Source organism: Rhinolophus sinicus, linkage group LG02 (assembly GCF_036562045.2).
Source record: "Rhinolophus sinicus isolate RSC01 linkage group LG02, ASM3656204v1, whole genome shotgun sequence".
Classification (NCBI taxonomy): Eukaryota; Metazoa; Chordata; class Mammalia; order Chiroptera; family Rhinolophidae; genus Rhinolophus; species Rhinolophus sinicus.
In genome coordinates this window covers 116,323,282-116,344,613 of record NC_133752.1, presented here as the reverse complement: position 1 = coordinate 116,344,613, position 21,332 = coordinate 116,323,282, and the positions used below count along the sequence as shown (strand labels likewise).

General features: G+C 43.5%; 1 long non-coding RNA gene and 1 pseudogene across 1 annotated transcript; one reads left to right on the top strand and one right to left on the bottom strand.

The window, feature by feature from the left end:
- The first annotated feature begins 11,476 nt into the window (after positions 1-11,476).
- On the top strand, positions 11,477-12,607 carry LOC109433783 (glutathione S-transferase Mu 1; annotated as a pseudogene).
- Positions 12,608-15,982: 3,375 nt separating this feature from the next.
- LOC141568506 (uncharacterized) lies at positions 15,983-18,076 on the bottom strand. Its single transcript, XR_012491660.1, has 3 exons — positions 17,753-18,076; positions 16,864-16,939; positions 15,983-16,749 (listed from the first exon to the last, which is right to left on the bottom strand). It is a non-coding gene; the product is annotated as an uncharacterized LOC141568506 (long non-coding RNA).
- Between the last annotated feature and the right edge of the window lie 3,256 nt (positions 18,077-21,332).

Genomic DNA, 21,332 nt, shown 5'->3' with positions numbered 1-21,332 from the left:
TTGTGTAATGTTGTTACATTCATTCCTCTTTCTGAAAGAGGGAAGGTAGGAACCACACTAGACAGCCTCTGAGGCTTCCAATTCCAATACTGTAAGCCTGTGACGTCATAAAGAAGGATATTCATGCGCTGTTACCAAACAAAGGCTATGAGCTTAATTGTGTCCCTCCCAAAATTAATATGGTGAAGTCCTAACTGCCCCCTGCCCCTCAGAATGTGGCTGATGTGATTAAGTTAAAACAAGGCTTTTAGGGTGGGCCCTAATCCAATCTGACAGGTGTCCATGTGAAAAGAAATTTGGATACAGGTATGCGCACACACAGAGAAATCACCATGTGAAGAAACAGAGACAAGAAACAGGCAGCCCTCCGCAAGCCAGGGAGCGAGGCCTGGGAAGAACCAGCTCTGCCCACACCTTGATCTTGGATTTCCAGCCTCGAAACTCTGAGAAAATACGTTTCTGTTGTTTAAACCACCCAGTCTGTGGTGTTTTGTTATGGCAGTCCTAACAAATGATTAACAAACATTAGAGTAATATGAGAATCTCAGTGCGTGATGTGTTTATCTGCCATTTTAACTAAGGATGTTTTGATTCTGCATTTTTTAATACAAATATTTTAATTTAAATAGTACCAATATTTATTAATCTTGGTTAAGAAACCATTTTGGGATTGATGCCATTAAACCAATTTAATTTCTTAGTCAATTTTCTATGCAGATCAGCAAAACCATTTCCTTTCTTTTTTCTATTTTGACTTTTGTTCAGCTGAAGTGGTCACAAAACTTTCTTCTATGAGCTGCTCGAAATGGCAGGCAGCTCACTTTGTCTTTTTAAAATAAATGCATTTTATAGTCCTGCTAAATATAAAATCACTAGCTTTTTAGACATTGTCTCTCTGTGTTAAGGTGACCTGATATTTTTGGCAAATAGTAAGATATCTATCTGTATATGAGTTTTCATGAATTTATGAAGTATTTCTCATAGATTTGCATGTAGATCAAAGGCTTAATTTCACGTATATTATGTGCAGCCTATGAATTGGTAAAAGTAACATGTAGAGCTTTCCATTCTGTCATCCCTCGCACTACACCTACACATCCCTGAAACTAAAAAACTTTACAAACCACGAATTTTTTTCTGAGTGAATCTCCTTCAGTCTGTGGTAGCCCTTTTGCAGGTAGATGTCCAGGCACTGTGGAAACAGCAGGAAGAGTGAGTGACCACCCTAGGAGTGACCCTCTCTATAATTATATCTCAGTACAATTTTCAGGGTTCCTAGTAGAAATATAGCTCAACCAGCTCCAGGAGTGTCCTGCTCTGCACACACATTCTTGCCATTCCATACGGGACCCGCCTCTGGCCACGTTCTGCCTTTAGCCTGGAAAAAAATCTCCTCCTAATGGAGACATTCTCCAAGACCATCACCACTTTTGTAGCAACGTCCCTGGTCCCTTTCAGTCAGAATTAATAAAAACTACAAAACCTTATATTATCATTATTGTTCAATGCCTGTCTCGTCCACTTACACTGACCCAGAGCAGTTATCACAGTGCCCAGTACTTACTGAGTGGAAAAAAATATACCCAATAATGTCCTCGGGAAAACTATTGAACAGATGTCAGTAAGTATTCTTCAGTCATCAGCCTTCCCCCACAACCTAAATTTCATGATAACAGGAATTTTTACTGTCTTGCTTATTAGCCAGGAGATGGCACTAATAGGTGCTAAATAAATACTGGTTGAATAAGTGAATGAGGGACCACGACAGGGCTGATCTTCATGAAATGGGGCCACCTGATATTTTATTCAAGCTGATCTCACTCCCCTCTACACAAAGAGGTAGAGGAAGATTTCAAAATTACCTTACCCCAGACTTGAATAATGAAGTTGTTCTCTCCCAAGATGAAAAGTAGAGTTATATATAAATCATGATGTGACTTGTAGCATACACAGCATATTGATATCAAACTGTGAGGTTGTTTAAGGAACAGATCTATTTTTTCTTTGTTTCCTTTAGACAATTTTCAATCATCTTTTTTTCTGGGAGCAAAGCTTCCAATTGCCTAGGTCATTTCTCTCCTAATTTTCCCACGTCGTTAGAGTTGTCCATTTTGTAACATTTAAGGATTTCATCTATCTTGGTAACAATTGTGTCCCCTGGATCAGGGTGTCAGCAAGCCACAATGACCTGAGTAATATTAAAAGCTCAGGTTCAAAGTATAAATCCCAGCCAGGGACTGGGGTTATCCAAAGGTCAGGGAGCAACTAAACCAATGTTACTGTTTTTACTGCCCATATGGACATGGGCTTAACCCGTCCAGGGAACTGAGAGAAGAGACACCAAGAAGGTAACCTGAATGTCAGTTTGCCTAAATCTTCACTCACCTTGTTTATTTACAGAGTGTTCTCAATGCCTAGGATTCTAGAATCATGGATATTAAGGCTAGAAAGGACCACAGACATAGTTCAATCCAGGGTTGCAAACTCAAAGGTCTGTAATGGCCAGACAGGTTCTTTAATTGAAAGAAGATAGCGAAGGGCCTGGGAAGAACAGCAAAGAACAGACTCATTTAAAGAGAAGAGCAGATACTCAACTCAAGCCTGTTGGTAACTAAGGCCCATTATGTCTGATCTTCTGGTTTTTTTCCCATGAGCTATGAGATTTTCATGAGCTATCTCTCAATTTTTTTTAATTATGGTAAAAGACACATATAAAATTTACCATCTTAACCATTTTTAAGTGTACGGTTAGGTAGTGTTAAGTACATTCATGTTGTACAACCAATCTCCAAAACTCTTTTCATCTTTCAAAAGCAAACCTCTGTAATCATTAAACAACAACTCACCATTTTGCATTTCCCCCAGGCCATGGAAATGACCATTCTACTTTCTGTCTCTACAAGGTCAGGCAATTAAGTTTGCGAACTCATCCTAGAAAAAGTGCTACATGCTTCATTGCTGAATATCACTATGGTCACCTTCGAAATACTCTCTTTGGGAAGCTATGCACCGATGCCAGCTCCTAGTCCACCCTTCAAAGCAATTTTGGAACTCTTTTCCTGGAATGGCCATCAGAGCTGTCGTCGTATTACCCTTGATGTCCTGAATGTCATCAAAATGCCTTCCTTTCAATATTTCCTTTATCTTCGGGTAAAGAAAGAAGTCACTGGGGGCCAGATCAGGTGAGTAGGGAGGGTGTTCCAATACAGTTATTTGTTTACGGGCTAAAAATCCCCTCACAGACAGTGCCCTGTGAGCTGGTTCATTGTCGTGATGCAAGAGCCATGAATTGTTGGTGAAAAGTTCAGGTTGTCTTAATTTTTTCATGCAGCCCTTTCAGCACTTCCAAATAGTAAACTTGGTTAACTGTTTATCCAGTTGGTACAAATTCATAATGAATAATCCCTCTGATATCAAAAAAGGTTAGCAACAGCATTGCAACAAGTTCACGAACTTAATTGTCAAATGTGAGGTGATAGTAGATGTGTTAACTAACTAGATCAGGGAATCCTTTCAGAATGCATACATATATCAAATCACCACAATGCACACTTAAAATATCTTATAATTCTATGTCAGTTATACCTCTAGTAAAGCTGAAAAATAAAAAGGCAATAATTCGAAGCAAAGTCAGGCTAAAAGAAACTTTCTCTTCCTATTAGCTCCTTCCTCTTTTCTCTAGAGGTAGAAATAGGGGTCTGGAGAGCTATTCATTATCAGTTAACAGTGGACAAAAGGGAGCCTGTGTGCAGCATTAGTCATCGCTTGGAGGTCCCTGACTCCTAGTTACACTCCTGCTCTCTACTCCAATGTCCCTTCTTTTTGACGCTATTTCTGAAATGGAATGTGACCCTCCAGCTGGGCAGGGCAGAGGGCATGAGGGGGACATGAGTGGGTCATTAGAATGTAATTCTGCTCGGGTCTGACAGGTCAGTTCCCAAGATTACACGTGGTAATGAGAACTTGGCAAAGGTTGTTATCTGGGGAGGAAACACAAGGAACATTCTTAAAAAGAAATGGCAATGATGTGAAGATGTCCAACTTAGAAAGGGGAACGGCCTTTCTCTTTCTGGGATACATTCACAGTCCGATTTGCTGGCTCCTCAAGGAAGGGAGCATTTCAGCCCCTCACTTGCTCTGTGTCCAGAGATGAAATCTTGTACCTCCCTCTACCCCAGTTTGTCTTTTCATAATATTGGAGAAAAGCTACATAGGTGAGGAATTTTCTGCTTTGCTGATTGTATACTTAGTCACACTGAATTGACATAAATCGCATATCCCTGCCAATCTGCCTCGCCTGGTATCCCCTGCTGTGCCAGCCCCTCCACTAACTTCAGGATTTGAGAGTTTGAGGAGGCAGAGCTGGGACGGTAGCAACTGTAATAAACTGAGGGACCTCATTCAAACTCCTGTGTTCCTAGAGACCAGCTTGAAATTGCTGGTTACCTGGAGCAAAACACCAGCCAGCATTGCAAGCTCCGATCACATTTGATGATGTTGTGAGAATTGTGACTTGTTACTTCCCTCATGGCTAAGCGCTGGGATGGTGCAGAGGAAAGTTTGAAAGGGTCATCAGTATTTGAAAAAGCACTTAGAGGATCCTCAGATGAAACGGCTCACTATACCCCACGGCCTGCTACCAGCTGGATTATCTCCACTCTAGGGCTGAGTGTTGTCGGTTTCATGACTCAACCATGATATAAGCCAATCTAAATGATGCTTTTTTAATAGCAGGGCTGGAGCCGGCCTTGTTCAGTCTCCTGCTTCCTGAACCATCAGTGTCCTACCTGGAATAAGGTCAGGAGAGTGTATTTGACAAGCGTTTCCTATAACCAGTAAATGGTCCAGGGTGGAGCACCACTGATTGGAAAGGCGTGCCCAGGTTTGCAAGTCTTTTAATTTATATTGCCTGGCATGTTGTCAGGATTCAGCTAGAAATAAGACTTTAATTATTTTTATTAGTAATTTATTATTTTGTCGTAATCCCCTAAATCAGAGCAAAGGCCTTTTCTCACTCATCTCCATATTCCCAGCACCTGCGACAGGCCCTGGCCCCCGGTTAACTCCTGCTCATCCTGCAGTTCGTTCACTCGTTAGAATGCTGACTGAGCACACGAGACATGAAAGGCATTGTCCCAAGGGCTGGGGAACCGCAGAGCCCTAGGCGAGTCAGGCCCTTGCCCTCAGGGCGCTTCAGCCTAGAGGAGCTTCACCTCCTGCAGGAAGCTTCCCCTTGCCCACCATCTCTCCTGAGGCTTGCCGGAGATGCAGTGCCTAGCTAGAAGACCGCACTCCCGACTGGGTACTCTGCTTGCCTGTAGGGACTTCTTGAGTACAGGACTGTCATGCGGGGTGTCATGCGGGGTGTCAGCTCCCGCTCCCCACACTAGAACACAGGATATGGTGAGGCCAAAAAAGAACACCCACAGGGCCATAGGTGGGGGAATCATACTACTATATTCTCGCTGGTGGCTGGGTTGGAGAAACAGGAAACAGGAGCCACACTGTTCGCAACCCTCACTGCACCGCTTGCAGGCTCAGCCACCATCTTCTTGCTAGCCCCCATTTTCTGCTAGCAAAGCCATGGCAGTTCTGTAACCTTTGTCACAGGGATGGATGCACTGTCACAAAGGCTAGCTTTTCCATCTCGCCTGGGGAGCCCAGAATGCTGTCTGCTCCCTCATCCCATAAACGTAGTAGCCAAGCCGAGACTGGCTCTCCAGGGCGCTGTCTGTACTGCCTCCCCAGCTCCTGCAACTCAGTGGGAGTGTATTGTGAACTCAGTCACAGCTGGGTTGCCGGCAGCAACGCCCCTGGGACCCAAAGGTTGCTCACGTTTTACCCTTTACTTCAAGATTGGCAGGGCTTGGGGGTTGGGAGCTACATTGTCTCCACTCGCTTCCTCCGCCTCTGCCTCAGAGTCTCCACCTTGGGGCCCCTCTTCTAACAGGCGGACCCGGGCTTCCAGCGCTTCCCATTGGGACACCTGGTCCGGCACCTGGGCCATTTCATTAAGCACATTTCCGTGTTGAGACTCAAGGCCATGAGGAACATCCAGCCCACGCGGCCGGCTGTAGCCTTCTCCTCCTCCGGCAACCGCTCAGCCAGAGCCAGCAGGGCCCTCTCCACGCTGGCTGGGGAGCCATCCATGTCCTCCCACCCCTCCTTGGGGGTCCAACTCCTGAGAACAGTGGCCACCGGACACAACACACTGTGTGGGGGCCACACGTCCTCCTGCCCAGAATCAGACTCCATTCCTTCCTGGTTGGAACCCTGCTCCCTGTGCCATTTGTCACGCGGTGTGTCATGCGGGGTCTCAGCTCCCACTCCCCACACAAGAACACAGGATATGGTGAGGCCAAAAAGGAACACCCACAGAGCCATAGGTAAGGGAGTCACACCACTATAGTCTCACTGGAGGCTGGATTCACACGACGTGCGACCTGCTGTCCACTTTTCTGCCAACTGACCAACTCCCCTCGCTAGCTGCAACCTGCCTTGCTAACTGCAATCCGTGCTTGCTAGCTCAGCCACCATCTTCTTGCTAGCCCCCATTTTTGCTGCTAACATAGCCACAGCAGTTATATTAGTGGCCAATGGCTCACTGGTTACAGCTGATGGCCAACTAGCCACAGCTGATGGCCATCCAATCACAGTTGATGGCCATTTACTACCCAAGTGAACACCTTTCCACGTGAGGCGGAGAGCCTGGAAACTGCACACCTGCTCTGTCCACACAGGACCATGAATTATTCACCCAGTGCCTAAAGTTTGGTACACTGAAGGTGCTCCGCAGAGGCTTGCTAATCACTGAGCCCCCACACTTCCCCTCTGACCTCCACTAAGACACAGACTGGCAATGTGGACTGTACAATGTTGCTCTCTTGGTTTATCCCATGTGTTAACCAGCTGCTTGATAATTGCCCATTTACTGACCTGGCTGCCCCACGGGGCTGTAAGGTACCCAAGAGCAAAGGATCATGCCTTATTTATTGTTGTATCCCAACACACAGCAATAGTAGGTGCTCATAAATGTTTGTTCAATTATTGAACAAAGCAGTCAAATTATGAATAAAATGAGAGATGCTTAGAAATAAAAATGAAACCCAATCATACGTATAATCATAGAGTCCTAAAGAGTGATATGACAGTATTCTGAGATCTGTGATCTGTTGTTGGAGTGTTGGTACTCCTAACTTATAGCAAAACTTTACCAGACAGATACAGAAATCTGTCACCAGTTGAACCATTATGGTTTCCATTATCAGCTCATGCAGTGAGAACACTTTAATCCATCTTCACTTAACCAACTCATTAGGTTAATGTAGGACTCCGTTTCTTCTCTCAAACACACTGAAGTAGTATAGCTGGAAGGGTCTTCATTTGTGTGTCTTACTGCTTCAGCTCTCACCAGCTGAGCGGTATGCTTTCTAAGATTCAATCCACTCTATTCCCACTCCCATTTATATCTGGGTAATGTTATTATAATTTTGTAATTTAATTCAACACTGTATAAGCCAGTGAGCTAGGAATGCAAAACAAGAACTGTTATTTTTATAAAAATTAAGTTGAATGTATTGGGAAAATTTGATAAAATAAATCATCAAAAAAAATTGTAAGATTAGGCCTGAGCTAGTAAACTCTAAAAGTCTGGGGGGGGGGCGGGGGGGTGGAATTCTGTACTTGAAACCAGAAAATGTGGATAATGCTTTATGAAAACAGTGTATGCATAAAAAATAAAGTAGAACTTGAGTAAGCTGACCCATACTGGAAGAAAACCTTAGTTTTGAGACCAAAACCAAAACTAGACAATGACTCTACATTGTATGCTATGAATTGTATGAAAAAATATGCGAGGCTTGTAGGTATCATATTCTTTATGATTATAAACATTTAGAGGTGGTTTGTGTTTTTTTCAATTTACTGGTTACTTGTTTCTGAATCTGGCAAAGATTTTCTACTGTATGGTTGGATTATTCAAAGACGCCATCTGAAAATAGTAAGTCACCAGGAAGATCCACGTAATCCCACCACTAGAGTAATAAGGGATGGTTCCAGCCATATTCACATCTTATCATTTTCTCTAATAAGGTCTTCTCTTATCAATTCTCTGAATAAGGTCAGAGAATGTAACCAACTGTCAGGCATTTAGATGTCTGTTACCATATCTTTCTAAAAGGATTTTGTATTCCAACATATTGAAAACAAGAGACTATTTTCTTAAACAGAACTCTCTCTAGAGGAAGGCAGAATGAAGAACAGACTTTTGCTAAGTATCTTCTGAGAACAAGTATTTTTCATCTCTAATTTATTTAATTTTCACAGACACCCTGTGAGTTTAAGCTCATTTTATAGATGAGGAAAGTGAGGCCCTGCGAGATTAAGCAAGGTCACACAGCCAGTACTAGAGAAGTGCCACGGGACCCACTTCGAAAGCCACCAAATTCTGATGATTTGCCCCAGAATTGACATCTCATTTCTTTCAGAAATAAGGTAATATTGTGGCTATGTATTGTGTTTCTTTCTATAATGCTCCAGCCACTTGAAGGATTTGTTTTTCTCGGTTTCTTTGTTGGTATGTGTCCCAGCTGAGCAGCTCCCCTGCCCTCCTCCAGTGCTGGTTGGGACAACCTCCAGCCCCTGGACTACGTACTACACTAGGCTTTGGTCCAGCGGGTCTAGAAATTCTCCAGCTACCTTCCACCTCTCCACTGCTCTCTCTCTCTCTCTCTCTCTCTCCCCCCCCCACCCTAATGGATTGAATTTTGCCCCTCCCCCCAAAGATATTCCAATCATGTGAGTGTGACTTTATCTGGAAATGGGATCCTTGCAGGTGATCACATTAAAATGAGGTCATTAGAGGGGGCCCTAGTCCATCATGACTGGTGTCCATATGAAAAAGGAAACGTGGACACAGAGACAGACACAGAGGGAAGACCATGTGAAGATACAGGGAAGATGTCCTCTACAACCCGCGGACCACCTGAGGGTACCAGAAGCTGGGATAGAGGCATGGAACTGATTCTCCCTCATAACCCTCAAAAGGAAGCAACTCTGTGGGCACCCGGATTTAAAACTCTTAGCCTCTAGAACTAACTCTGAGACAATAAGTTTCTGTTGTTTAAGCCACCCAGTTTGTGGTATCTTGTTACAGCAGCCCCAGGCCTCTAATTCATTCTCTCTATCTCTATCTCTGTCTCTATCTCTCTATCTCTCCCTCCCATCCTTCCTCTCATCCAGTTTCCATGGCTTCCAGTCTTGCCTGGATTCTCCAGCTCTCTTGGGCAGGTTCTGGTTTCTCTCAGGGACAGAGCTTGTCAGTGTCCCACCTTGGGGCACAGTCCCCTGGGGAGACTTGCTTCTTCCCACTAACCATCCAAGCGCCCAGCTCTCCAAAGCCTAACCCTGGCCCAGCTACCTGGAGCCCCAGTTGGGAAGCGGGGAGCCAGGCAAAGGGGGATTTTAGGACAATCATCTGTTTTTGTTCTTTGGTTTGAATTGTTTGTTTGATCAACTAAACAGAATTGCAATGCAAGGCAGACACCACTGTATAAAATGCCCCTTTCTCACACAGGTTGAGACTGTTATCATGGCTATTTCTTGCTGACCTAATACCTTTGATTTCCTGTCTTCTATTTTTATCACATGTTCAGCTTCCAACAAAGCCTTTCCCTGAAATCGCTAGGAGAATCGCACAATTCATCTAAACCTGCAAAGCACTCATCAAATTTCTATCACAACCTTCTTTGGTGTCGTCTTGACTGAACCAGACATTCTAACTGAAGTCAGGAGTGAGACATATATATCATTGTCACCATATCACATCATATTGGGTTTTAGTATTTAATCATTTATCATTGGAAAGATGCCCAAAGGAGAGTGGTTTCAATCCATCTTTTTAGACACACCAGGAATTCACATCCTTAGTTGTTTTCAACATTACAACAAATATTAATGGAACACCTACAAAGTGGCAGGCATTGTTTTAGGCACAGTGGCAAATGAGATAAAGCCCCTGCTTTCCTAGAGCTTATACCAGAGGTAGACAATAAAAATATATATATATATAATTAAATTCCAGGTCACGATAAGTACTATGGAGGAAAATAAAGCTGTAATTATTTGTTCAGTGTCGTCTTCCCTTTAGGTCATAACCTCCATGGTGACAGTGGCCGTGTCTGTCTCAATGCTAGCTCATAGTAGGCATTTGACAAGGGTTGTTGGATGGAAGAATTGATGGATGGACTGATGGATATGGATGGAACTCAGCATTCATTTTGGGCTCCTAAGAAGCCATGTATATCCCCCACTGAGAAAACCTTGGCTCCAATATACACTTAGTGAGTCCCACTGTGTGCCAGACAATGGGAACAAAGATGGATCTCCTTGCCCTTGGAGAGCTCACACATGGATTTCTAAAGAAACAAGGACCCTCTCATGCAGGTGTACATGTGGTGCTCTGTGCTTAACTGAGGTATGTCGGGGAGAGTTGGAGGAGACGGTGGTGCAAGAAAAGGGTACCAGAGGAAGTGAAACTAGAACTAAATTTTAAAGAGACTGCCAGGTCCAGAAAAAGGCATTCCAGGCAGAGGGACCAGCACGGGGATAGGAAAGCCAAGAGACACCAAGACAGCCTCTTGTTAGGACAGGAACAGGAGGAGTGAGAGGGTGATGAGGCTGGAAAGCGAGGCAGGAGCCAAATGTTGACCTGCCTCATCTGCATATGTCAGCCCTTTCACTGCGGAAATCTGATGAGCTTATCAGACAGGCTCTAAAGGCCAGCAAAGCTGAATGATTAGGGACACTGAAGTAGTTAAGTGAGTTGTTGCCTAGAAACCTTGCTTGGCACAAAAGCATCTTTTTTTTTTCCATGCTTTGCTTTGTTTCCATCCAGAGGTATCAGATTCCGTGCGTGTCCTCCTATGACTCTGAACTGGCACATGTGAGGGCCGCCCAAGTGGTCCGTTTGTCCCGCTGCAACTACTAATCCCAGATTCAAAACTGCCCGGCTCTGAAGAGCTGCGCCTCACGGCCATATACCTGCTCTGCTGGTTTATGTTCGCTTCTTCCAGAAAGGAGAAACATTTAGACAGTGATGTGGGGGGGGGCACTCCACAGGGAAACGCAACCTGTCCTAAGGTGGCTTTGTACCTTAGAATTCACAAAGGGAAACAGTGTCTTAACAATTTTATTTACTTGGGAACGCCCAAAGTTAATTGTTCCCCAGTATTTATAATCATGGTAGTTTTTTCCCATTTGAAAGACATATATACTGGGCAGGAAATATAGAAATTAGAGGAAATACAAAGAATAAAATTAAAATTACAGTAAATCAATCACTTAGAACCATTGTTAATATTTTGTAGTGTTTCCTTCCAGTCTTTTTTCTATGAACACACACTCCCATCTACATAAAAGTTCATCTATTCAACTTCCAGCACGTCTCTGAGTGCCTCGAAGCCATGAAACACTGCCCATGGCCATGATTTTGGGTTACTGGGACATGTGCAGGCTGGCTGATGCCATCCGCCTGCTCCTGGAGTACACAGCCTCAACCTATGAGGAGAAGTACAGGTTCGTGGGGCATGCTCCCGGCTATGACAGAAGCCAGTGGCTGAGTGACAAGTTCACGCTGGGCCTGGACTTCCCCAATCTGCCCTACTTAATTGACGGGACTCACTGGCTCACCCAGAGCAAGGTCATCCTTTGCTACATTGCTCGCGAGGATAACCTATGTGGGGAGACGGAGCAGGAGAAGAGTCACGAAGACATTTTGGAGACAGAGGTTATGGACTCGTCCAATCAGCTGGCCAGGGTTTGCTACAGCCCTGACTTTGAGAAACTGAAGTCTGTGTCCTTGAAGGCGCTCCCTGAAAAGACGAAGCTCTTCGCACAGTTTCTGGGGAAGAGGTCTTGCTTTGCAGGGCACAAGCTCACCTAGGTGGATTTCCTGGCTTAGAACATCCTAGACCTGCATCCCACACCTGTATGTTTGAGCCCAAGTGCCTGGAGGCATTCCCGAACCTGAAGCCTTTGTGGCCTGCTTCCAGGGCCTGAAGAAGATCTCGGCCTACATGAAGTCCAGGTGCTTCCTCCCAAGCCCTGGGTACTCAAAGATGGTGTCTGGGAAAACAAGCAGGGCCTTTACAGCCAGGAGATGGGTGCGAGAAGCCAGTGCCGTGCTTGCTATGCGTGGGCCCTGAAGGAGAGCCGGATAGCCCTGAAACACCGGAACCAGCTGTCTTGTTTCTTTGTCATTCTTTCCTTCACTCAGGCCTTATTTGGCCCCTTTCCCTTCCCCAATCCCAATTCACCCAGGATCTGAAAACTCTACAGCACCCCAGTTTTCTCAGTGAAGTCTCCCCGCTAACATTGTCCTTCCTGCACTAACACCAACCAGACTGACCTTCCTCTGGTTGCTCTTTCTGGAAGAGGCAAACACAAACCAACTGGAGCCCAACTGGACCCCTGGCCTGAAGAGCTCAACGCTGAGCTCCCAGCTCTGCCCTGAAGACTAGTATTGGTCTGGGGTGCAGGCCCTGCTCACCCAACGTGGACCCTGCCCAGATGTGCGTGATCCCTCGTAAAGCCTTAATCACAAGGGAAAAAAAATGTCTATTCAGCACCTACCACCACAGTGTCTGAAACACCTATGTGTTGATATTAATGGATGTTTGATGAATAAGTGAATATAATTTTATTTTATACATTAGAATGATACTTACATTCATTATAAAATTTTGCTTTTTTAAAATTTTACTTAACACAATAGGTGCCTTTTCCTATGCTGTTTTTAAAGCACTTTTGATGAATGCACAACTACTGTTTTGTGGAGTAATACACGCCTGAACGCCGAGTACATAACCCTCCACTTGCATCTCTGACGACCTCCTTACACTAGGCTCCTCGCTGCGAAATTAATAGGTGAAAGAAAATAAAAATGTTAAGGCTCCTGGTGTCATTCAACGTCGATGAACTTTGCAAACTGAAGTGATTCTTGGGGAGCAGATCTCTGAGACACCTTGACGTCCTGCTGGCAGCAGCTTCCCTGTCTGCTGGGTGACTCCCCCTCTCTGATGGGCCTTGGCCCCAGAAGCCGCTCAGACCCAGGATAACTCCCTCCTGCTCCAGCGGGCTTGGACCATCCCCGGGCTGCACCCCACTGGATCCAGCTCCAGCTCAGCTGCTCTGGTCCTCCACACAGGCTCCAGGAGAGAGCCAGCCCTCGGTATCGCATTCCACTGAATGTTCACGTCAGCTCTGTCCTTACTGTTTTCCTACAGTCTATGAGCATATCTATGCTAAACAAATTCAGTGTCATGAAGCTCTTTCTTTCTTTTTTTACTCCCCCCACCTCACCCCCACAATATTGTGTACAGTTTAAAGTGGGAATTTAAATGGGTGGCTTTGTCCACCTTTAGGACAACATAACTTGCACACACACAAAAACATCTCATTTGACTGGTATTCTGTGTTTTTGGTGACACCATGATATATGCCATTGCAACTGTATTCATCATACGTGTGCATGTTACTGTGCTATGCCCTGGAATGGAGTTTGTTTGTTTTTTTAACGATTAAAACTCGGTCTTACAGAATTCAGATTCACCACTATGATGTTTTTCCCCAACTGTTGTCCCGGGAAGCCATTCCTGACTATCTCATTTACCTTGGCAACCCCCTTCCAACTACATATTTTACTTACTTGTCTTAACTTTTGTCTCACCGAACTAGAAGCATAACCATGACAAAGCAGTTCATTCGTTCGTTCATTCGATCATCCAGGATTTAATGAACACCTCCTGGTGTCTAGAATTGTGATAAGCATGGGGTGGGGGACCACAAAAAAGTCTAACAATGCTTTCCAGGTGTTTACAGTTGAATTAGAAACATCCATTCAGCAAAGCAGGCTATGATTTTAAAAGACTACAATAAATGAGGCAGGACAAAGGAGGTGCGCTCTGAAGGAGGTGAAGAGACCAGACTGCCTGAAGTGAGGGGAAAGCTGGTAAGAAGTAGATGAGGTTTAAAAGCAGGTTGGCAATTGATGGAGGAATTTAAGGTAGAAACATCTGGCTCATCCTGTAAGCAGTGCAGAGTTTTGAGCAAGAGAGTGGCATGATGAAAGCGGTTTATAAAGATGACTGGTGGGCAAAGATTGAAAACGAAAACCGATGATGATGGGAGGACAGATGCGAGGAAACTGATCAGAGAAGTCCGTTGGGACTGAGAAGGGGAGATACTAAAGAAGGTGATAAATGACAGTGGGCAGAAGGGTGAAGGACACACTGCAGAGGCATAGCTGAGATAGCTAAAGAACACCGAGTCAAAATGCATTAGCCTCCAATCAGGCAATTCTCAAAATAAAATGTTAAAATCATTAGCCATTAAAGAGGACCTCGTTAGTAGGCCTTAGCAGACGCTGAGGCTGGCTGCCTAAATGGGGAGGAGAAGGGTAGGAAAGTCATAAAGCACAGGATAAAGACAGCTGCGATGTTTTATGCAAAGTTAAACCAATTTAAACCAGATAAAGAGGAATAAAAATGAGAAGAGGGAAAAAAAATGAGAGTCGCTATTTTAGATAAATCCCATATGGGTTATGCTCTTAATTTACTTAAAGCAGATGGCTGGACCCAGGACTGTCTAATGTATACTGTCCTGCCCCTCAGAGTCAGATCCTTCCTTAGGTTCCTAAGCAACTCTGATGGGAAATGTCAGATTGCATGAAATTTCCTGATTAGACCGTGTGACCCACGTGCATCCCACTGAAGATAACTCAAATACTCGAAATCGCTTATCCTCAACCATAGCTGACAGTTTTGTTACCTCCCTACTCATAGCAGATGGATGGGTGGGCCTTCTCCTATTTGTAGGCAGTATGGTGGGAGTTCTAGGAATAAGAAAGCCCAAAATAAAGGCTGGGAAAGGAATTGGAAGACAGCTTGGGAGTCTGGTACTTCAGATTCTCTCATTGTCTATGTACTCCCCAAATATTTTCTATAAGGGAAGGAAAGTAGCAAAGCACTTAAAAAGGATCATTTATTAAACTTCTCTGGCAAGTAGGCAGCCTCAGGGTCAGCATATTCATCTAATAAACTGAGTAGAATCTGAAATAACATTAGATGACTGAAAAAGTATGGACAGAATCAGGAATTAGGATGGTTTGTGATCTGAAGAGAAAACATAACGATATGACAAAAGCTATAATGGACATTTTTTCAGGAATCCCTGTAAGAAATATCATTACCCCATTGTACAGATGAGAAAACCGAGGATTCCTAGAGGAATTAAGTCAGGTCACACAGCTATGAACACTGTTGTGAACGAGTCCCATGGATCTGTCAGAGTGTAAGAAAGCATTTGGTCAGAAAAGTGCAGGGCAGCAAGCCGCAGATGCCAGAGCTGGGGTACCCAAGGCGCTTGCTGTGGCACTTTTCATGGGCAGGCACAGAGATAAGGCTAACAAAAGAAGTGATTGCTTAGTTCCAAAGGGAGCATTGCCAAATGCAGGGTGGTATCCTGTACTGGTTCTTGGAACAGAAAAACAACATTAGTGAAATATGAAAAAAGTTTGGGGTTTAGTTAATAGAAATGTACCAATGTTGTCTTCTTAGGGGCGATGAATGTACCATTGTAACGTGAGATGCAGGTAAGGGATATAGGGGAATTCTCTGTATCATCTTGCAACTTTTTTGGAAATCTGCAATAAATTGATTATCTTTCAAAATCCAAAGTTTATTTAAAAAATTTTAGAAGAGTATTTGTGATATGTTTGCAAACATTCTTCAGAACAGTACCATTTAAAATGAAAATGGCGAGGGTAGCATTGCATTTTTGTGGCTAGCCATATTTCTTGGCAGACAAGGCTTTACTAACGGCAATTACAGTGACTACCATTATTCTCAGCACTTACAATAACCCAGCCTTCATTGGAAGGACATTACACACATGCCCTCATGTCATCTTCAAGACAACACTTAAGAACTAAGTAGATGCTATTATTATCCCAATTTACAGATGAAAAAAGTTCCTAGAATCTGGTAGGTGATTAAAAATTGGATCTTTTTATTATAGAGACTAAGAAACTGAGCCAGCTTGTCAACAGTCACCATTCAAATCCAAACCTCAAAGGCTTCCAATCCCAGCCTTGCCATTTACCACTCTATGGCTTGGACACGTTTGAAAACCAAAAGAAAGCTAACATCAGGGAGTGGATTTAAAAGTTTGTTGAAGTTGCATCATATCAATTTAAACTTAAAACCGGCAATGAATGGTTTATTAAGCATTTCAAGATTATTGAATTGAATTGGATAATTTGAAGATACACAGGCTGTCTAGTGCCGTATTGAGGTCAATTTTTAAAAAGGGCTGAAAAATACCTTTCTTAAGTATCCTCAGATACATGTCTAGGTGCAAAAGCCAATAAGAGCAATCGGAGACATTAGGGAAACTGTTAGCCCCCAGTAACTGTGAGAGCCGCTAGGAAATGAATGTTTCCAGATCTCCCTTGGGGTCAACATGACCACAGCTCATCGAACAAGACAGATTTCTAAAATGAGACGCATTTCCTTAGGAGGGGACGGTAGAAGGGGCGTATCCTGAAGTCAGCCTTCTCATGATTGATGCCCAGGACGAAATGACTGCAAGGAGAGGGGAACACTGGTCATCAGCAGCCCTTGCTCATCCTCATTCTGTTCCAACCATGGACCTTAATGTAGCATTTCTTAGTGTCAGGGATGGTGCCAAACTCTGGGAAAGACACAAGGGTGAAAAAACAAAGTCAGGCCTAACTTCAGTGAGTTTGCATCTAGGAGCGTATTTCACCAGAAGAAAATAGAGCAAACATGTGGCAGAGTGGGATACCTTGAGTTTGAATCTCAACTCCACTCCTTGCTCCATGACCTTGAACATCAGTGAGTAGGGGGTAATTAATATTTGCCTGGCAAGATAGTTGTGAGGATTGAAAATGAGGTAAGTGTCTGTAATGATGTCTGACACAGAAAGCAAAGAGAAGCCCCATATAAACCCATTTTTCTCTTCTTTCTGTTTTTCTACCCAACTCTTCATTTTTGTTTCAAACTAGACCTTGACCTCAACTGTTATAGCAAAAGGTGTGTCACGGCAGAGAACCCAGAAGTATTTTAGGATTCGGAGATTGCAGCAGCCCAGATCCAAGCAGTATAATGACTACTGGAAGGGGAGAGTGTCAAGTACGAATGTTAGACCCTTACCAAATTATTACCTTACCCACCAACTGCCAACCTAGGCACAGAGATAAGGTGCTGAAATCCAGACCACACATTGCTGACACAAAGCTGCCTAGAACCTGAAAAAGTGAAAGCCCTTTTCTAATCCATCTGCCCAAACCTGGAGCGGTTTCCAACTTGCACAAGAAGCCAGCAGAAGCCTTGCCCTTCCCCACCCCCACACCTACCTAAAATATGACACCTTTGCACTTCTCAGTCTAAAACAGGTTAAGAAAACAGCAAAACCCTAAGCCTGGAATCCTATCATCTATTCATTTATTCAACAAATATTTATTCAGCCCCTACTGTGTGTTCTGGAACATTTTCTTCTCCCTGGATCCCCGGGGGCTGCCTTTAATCTATTTCACCCTTGCTGGCCCTCCAACCCTCTAGTTTATAATCTATCTACTGTTCCTTGGTGATGTCCCACCTTCTGACATGCAGGTGGCCATCCTTTCCTTCCAGAATAGAACATTGTTCTCCACTCTCCTGTCCCCCAGGCTTACCTCTTCCTTCCTGGCTTAATTCAAAGCCCTTCATTCCTTCACTGGTCAGCTCCTCTTGCTTCTCTTCTCAGGTATCTTATCACCAAACTCATCCACACTGCACCCCTGAAGAGAGCAAATGGACTGAAAGACTATAATCTATTTGCCTGTGGTAACTCCATAAATTCTGTAAAAATAGTAATATTAACAATAATAGCTGGCACTTGAGACTGAGATTAGGGACTGGTTACAATTATTAGTGATGACCACGTCTAAGGACTGACCATGGGAGTGAGTGGCATGAAGCAGGGTTGGGACAAGGTCATCAGAGGAGGAGAATCCAAAGAAAACCAAGACCAGATATCAACAAAAATAACCTATGAGGATAAAATAACCATCAAGAAGTATGGCAGACGTCGTGAAGGAGAGAGGGATGTGAAGCTAAAATCATAAGAAATGAAAGTATGTGTTGGAAGGAGGAGGCAGTAGAAGACAAAAGGTGAGGTGTCATCTGATGACGTCAGAGTCAGGAGCTGACGAGAACTGAGGAGGAGGAGGGGAAACGGTCTGGACGCAGTTATGAGGACAACCCACATCTTAGTCTGTGTGGGCTGCTGTAACAAAAACACTGTAGGCTGAGTGCTTTGTACACAACCAAAATTTATTTCCCACAGTTCTAGAGGCCAGAATTCCAAGATCAAAATGCCAGCAGACTTGATGTCTGGTGAAAACTAGCTTCCTGGTTCTAGAAGGCCAACTTCTCCTGTGTGCTCCCCAGGAGAAGGGGTGAGGGAGCTCTCTGAAGTCTCTTTTATAAGGCACTAATCTGATTCATAAGGGCTCCGCCCTCATAACCTAATCACCTCCTAAAGGCCCCACTTTCTAATACCCTCACATTGGGGGTTAGGTTTCAACATGTGAATTTGGGGGCACGTAGACATTCAGTCTATAGTACCCACAGCACTTGTAGGCCCATGGCATGAGAAGTGAGGGAAGTAGAAAAGAACAATCAGAAGCATAAAGTAGAAAAGAACAGTCAGAAAAGTAAGGTATAGAGGGGATGCTGTGAGGTCACTGTGGAAGGTTTTCAGAAGTTGGGGATGAGTGAGACATAGAGTCAGAAAAGGGGTATATGAGGCCATGTGGAGATCAGAGTTCAAAAGATGAGAGATGACCTGGGAAATCAGGATTGACATAAGTGTGGAGAAAGGCATGGTGGGATTAGTACAGGACCCCAGGGCCGATAGCAGTGGCACAGCTGTGGGTGTTGGGGGCCAGGGGGTGGGTGTTTGCCAGGAATACTCAGAGTTCTTGCCAGTTCAAAGACTATGGAAACCTATAGAAAAGGCACTCAACTCAGACAGGGAGGGCCAAGGAAATCTTGGGGGGTAGGGGGAGAGGATGGGAGAAGAGAGGGAGGGGAAAAAGGAGGGAGAGAAAGGATGAAAATAGAATTCCATAAAACGACTGCCACCACCAGAAAACAATTGAGGTGCTTTTTCTATGGCAATGAGCTTCACCAAAAGGCTCGGGAGCAATGCAGTGAGCCTGTGTATAAATGGACCATAAGTTGAAAAAGTTGTGCAATCCTTTATACTCATATTATTTGAATAGTCTTTGATCTTGCCAGAGTGAAATTTATTGCTTTTGGCTAGAGAGCTTTGCATGGTTTACACAGCAAAGTGTTAGTATAATATTATCTTTCATGTGAGTTGTAAAATTCTAAATAAATGTTAAGTCAGAGAATTTCTGAGGGTAAAAAATAGGAAACATTTTGAAATTAGGAGTCTAATACATTTCTATCCCTCTGTTATATGAAATGCCTGAAATGACCTCCAGTATTTGGGATGATGGATGCAGAGAAAGAATTAAATGGATGGAAAGTTCCCTGACTCCCTATCTAAATCAAACATACTCCTTTTATGTCAACATTTGTTGTGTGCTTAAGTGTATCTCATGTAAGCCTCATAACCACCTGAAAGGTGATAATTTCCATTTTACAGACAAGAAATCTAATGCTCAGAAAGACCAATAACTTGCCAGAATCCCACAACTAGTGAACAGCTAAAACAAATTCACAGTTGTCTGTGAAAGCAACTACCTCTTCCTTGTTAAAAAAAAAAAGACCAGGCCAAAATGGGGTCACTTAATGCTAAGCCACATCACTAAATCAAAACTCTATAACGAATGTAACTGCAGTCACAGCTCTTCCAGGAGTGAAATTTTAAACCAATCAGACAGGAGTTTCCCGATCAACACGAGCGAGGTCTTCTGCCTGATGAGATCCCCCTGCCGTTCCCTAAGGGATGGTGTCCTTGCCTGAAATAATCCACTCTTTTAACCTCTTAGTCCCACCTCTTTCTGCCTAGAAAAATCTTTCATGTTGTACAGGTCATCTCAGGGCCCTTCTAGTTGCTACAAGGTATGCTGCCTGGTTCACGATGCACTTGGTAAAGCCGATTAGATCTCCAAAGTGACTCAGTTAAATTCTATTCTTTAACAGCCGTTATACCAGATACAGTCACATTTTTAAGAGTTTTTAATTGTGAAAAGTTATTTGTGTTGTACCCACTAGTCAGTAATCCACTTACCTCTTCCAGTAGTTTCAAAGAAGACTGGTTGATTGAACCCAAAAAGTTTGTACGTAGTTATTGATATATAAAGCAGAATTAAATATAATGGAGAGGAATCTCCCTCTTGGGAATCCTGCAGATTAACGGCCAGTTTAACATGGGGAAGTCTGGATGTGTTTATTAGAAGAAATATATTGGAGACAGGCTGGCAAGTTTGGCCAGCCAAGAAAACCCAAATGGGAACATTCATTACTATACCATAACTAGAGAGCTAGTATTGGAAATAGGCTTAGCCACTTCAAATAATGCTGCAATACACATCAGAATATGCATATCTTTATGGATAAATGTTTTCAGAATTTTTGGATCAATACCCAGGAAAGGGATTGTTGGGTCAAATGGTAGTTCTATTCTTAATATTTTGAGGAACCTCATACTGTTTTCCATCGTGGCTGCACCAATTTACATTCCCACCAGCAGTTTACTAGGGTTCCTTTTTCTCCACAGCCTGTCTAACACTTGCTAATACTGTGTTTCCCCGAAAATATGACCTAGCCAGACAATCAGCTCTCATGCATCTTTTGGAGCAAAAATTAATATCAGACCCAGTCTTATGTTGTTTTAATTTTTGCTCCAAAAGACACATGAGAGCTGAATGTCTGGCTAGATCTTATTTTCGGGGAAACACGGTATTTGTCTTGTTGATGATAACCTTTCTAACATGTGTAAGGTGATATCTCCTTGTGGCTTTGATTTGCATTTCCCTAATAGCTAGTGAAGTTGAGCATTTTTTCATATATCTGTTGGCTGTTTGTATATCTTCTTGGGAGAAATTCCTGTTCATGTCCTCTGCCTATTTTTTAATTGGATTGTTTGTCTTTTTGTTGTTGAGTTGTATGAGTTCCTTATATATTTTGGATATTAGTCCCTTATCAGAGGTGTTGTTTGCAAATATCTTCTCCCATTCAGTTGGTTGTGTATTTGTTTTGTCGATGGCTGCCAAGGTGTCCTTCCATAGATGATTGGAT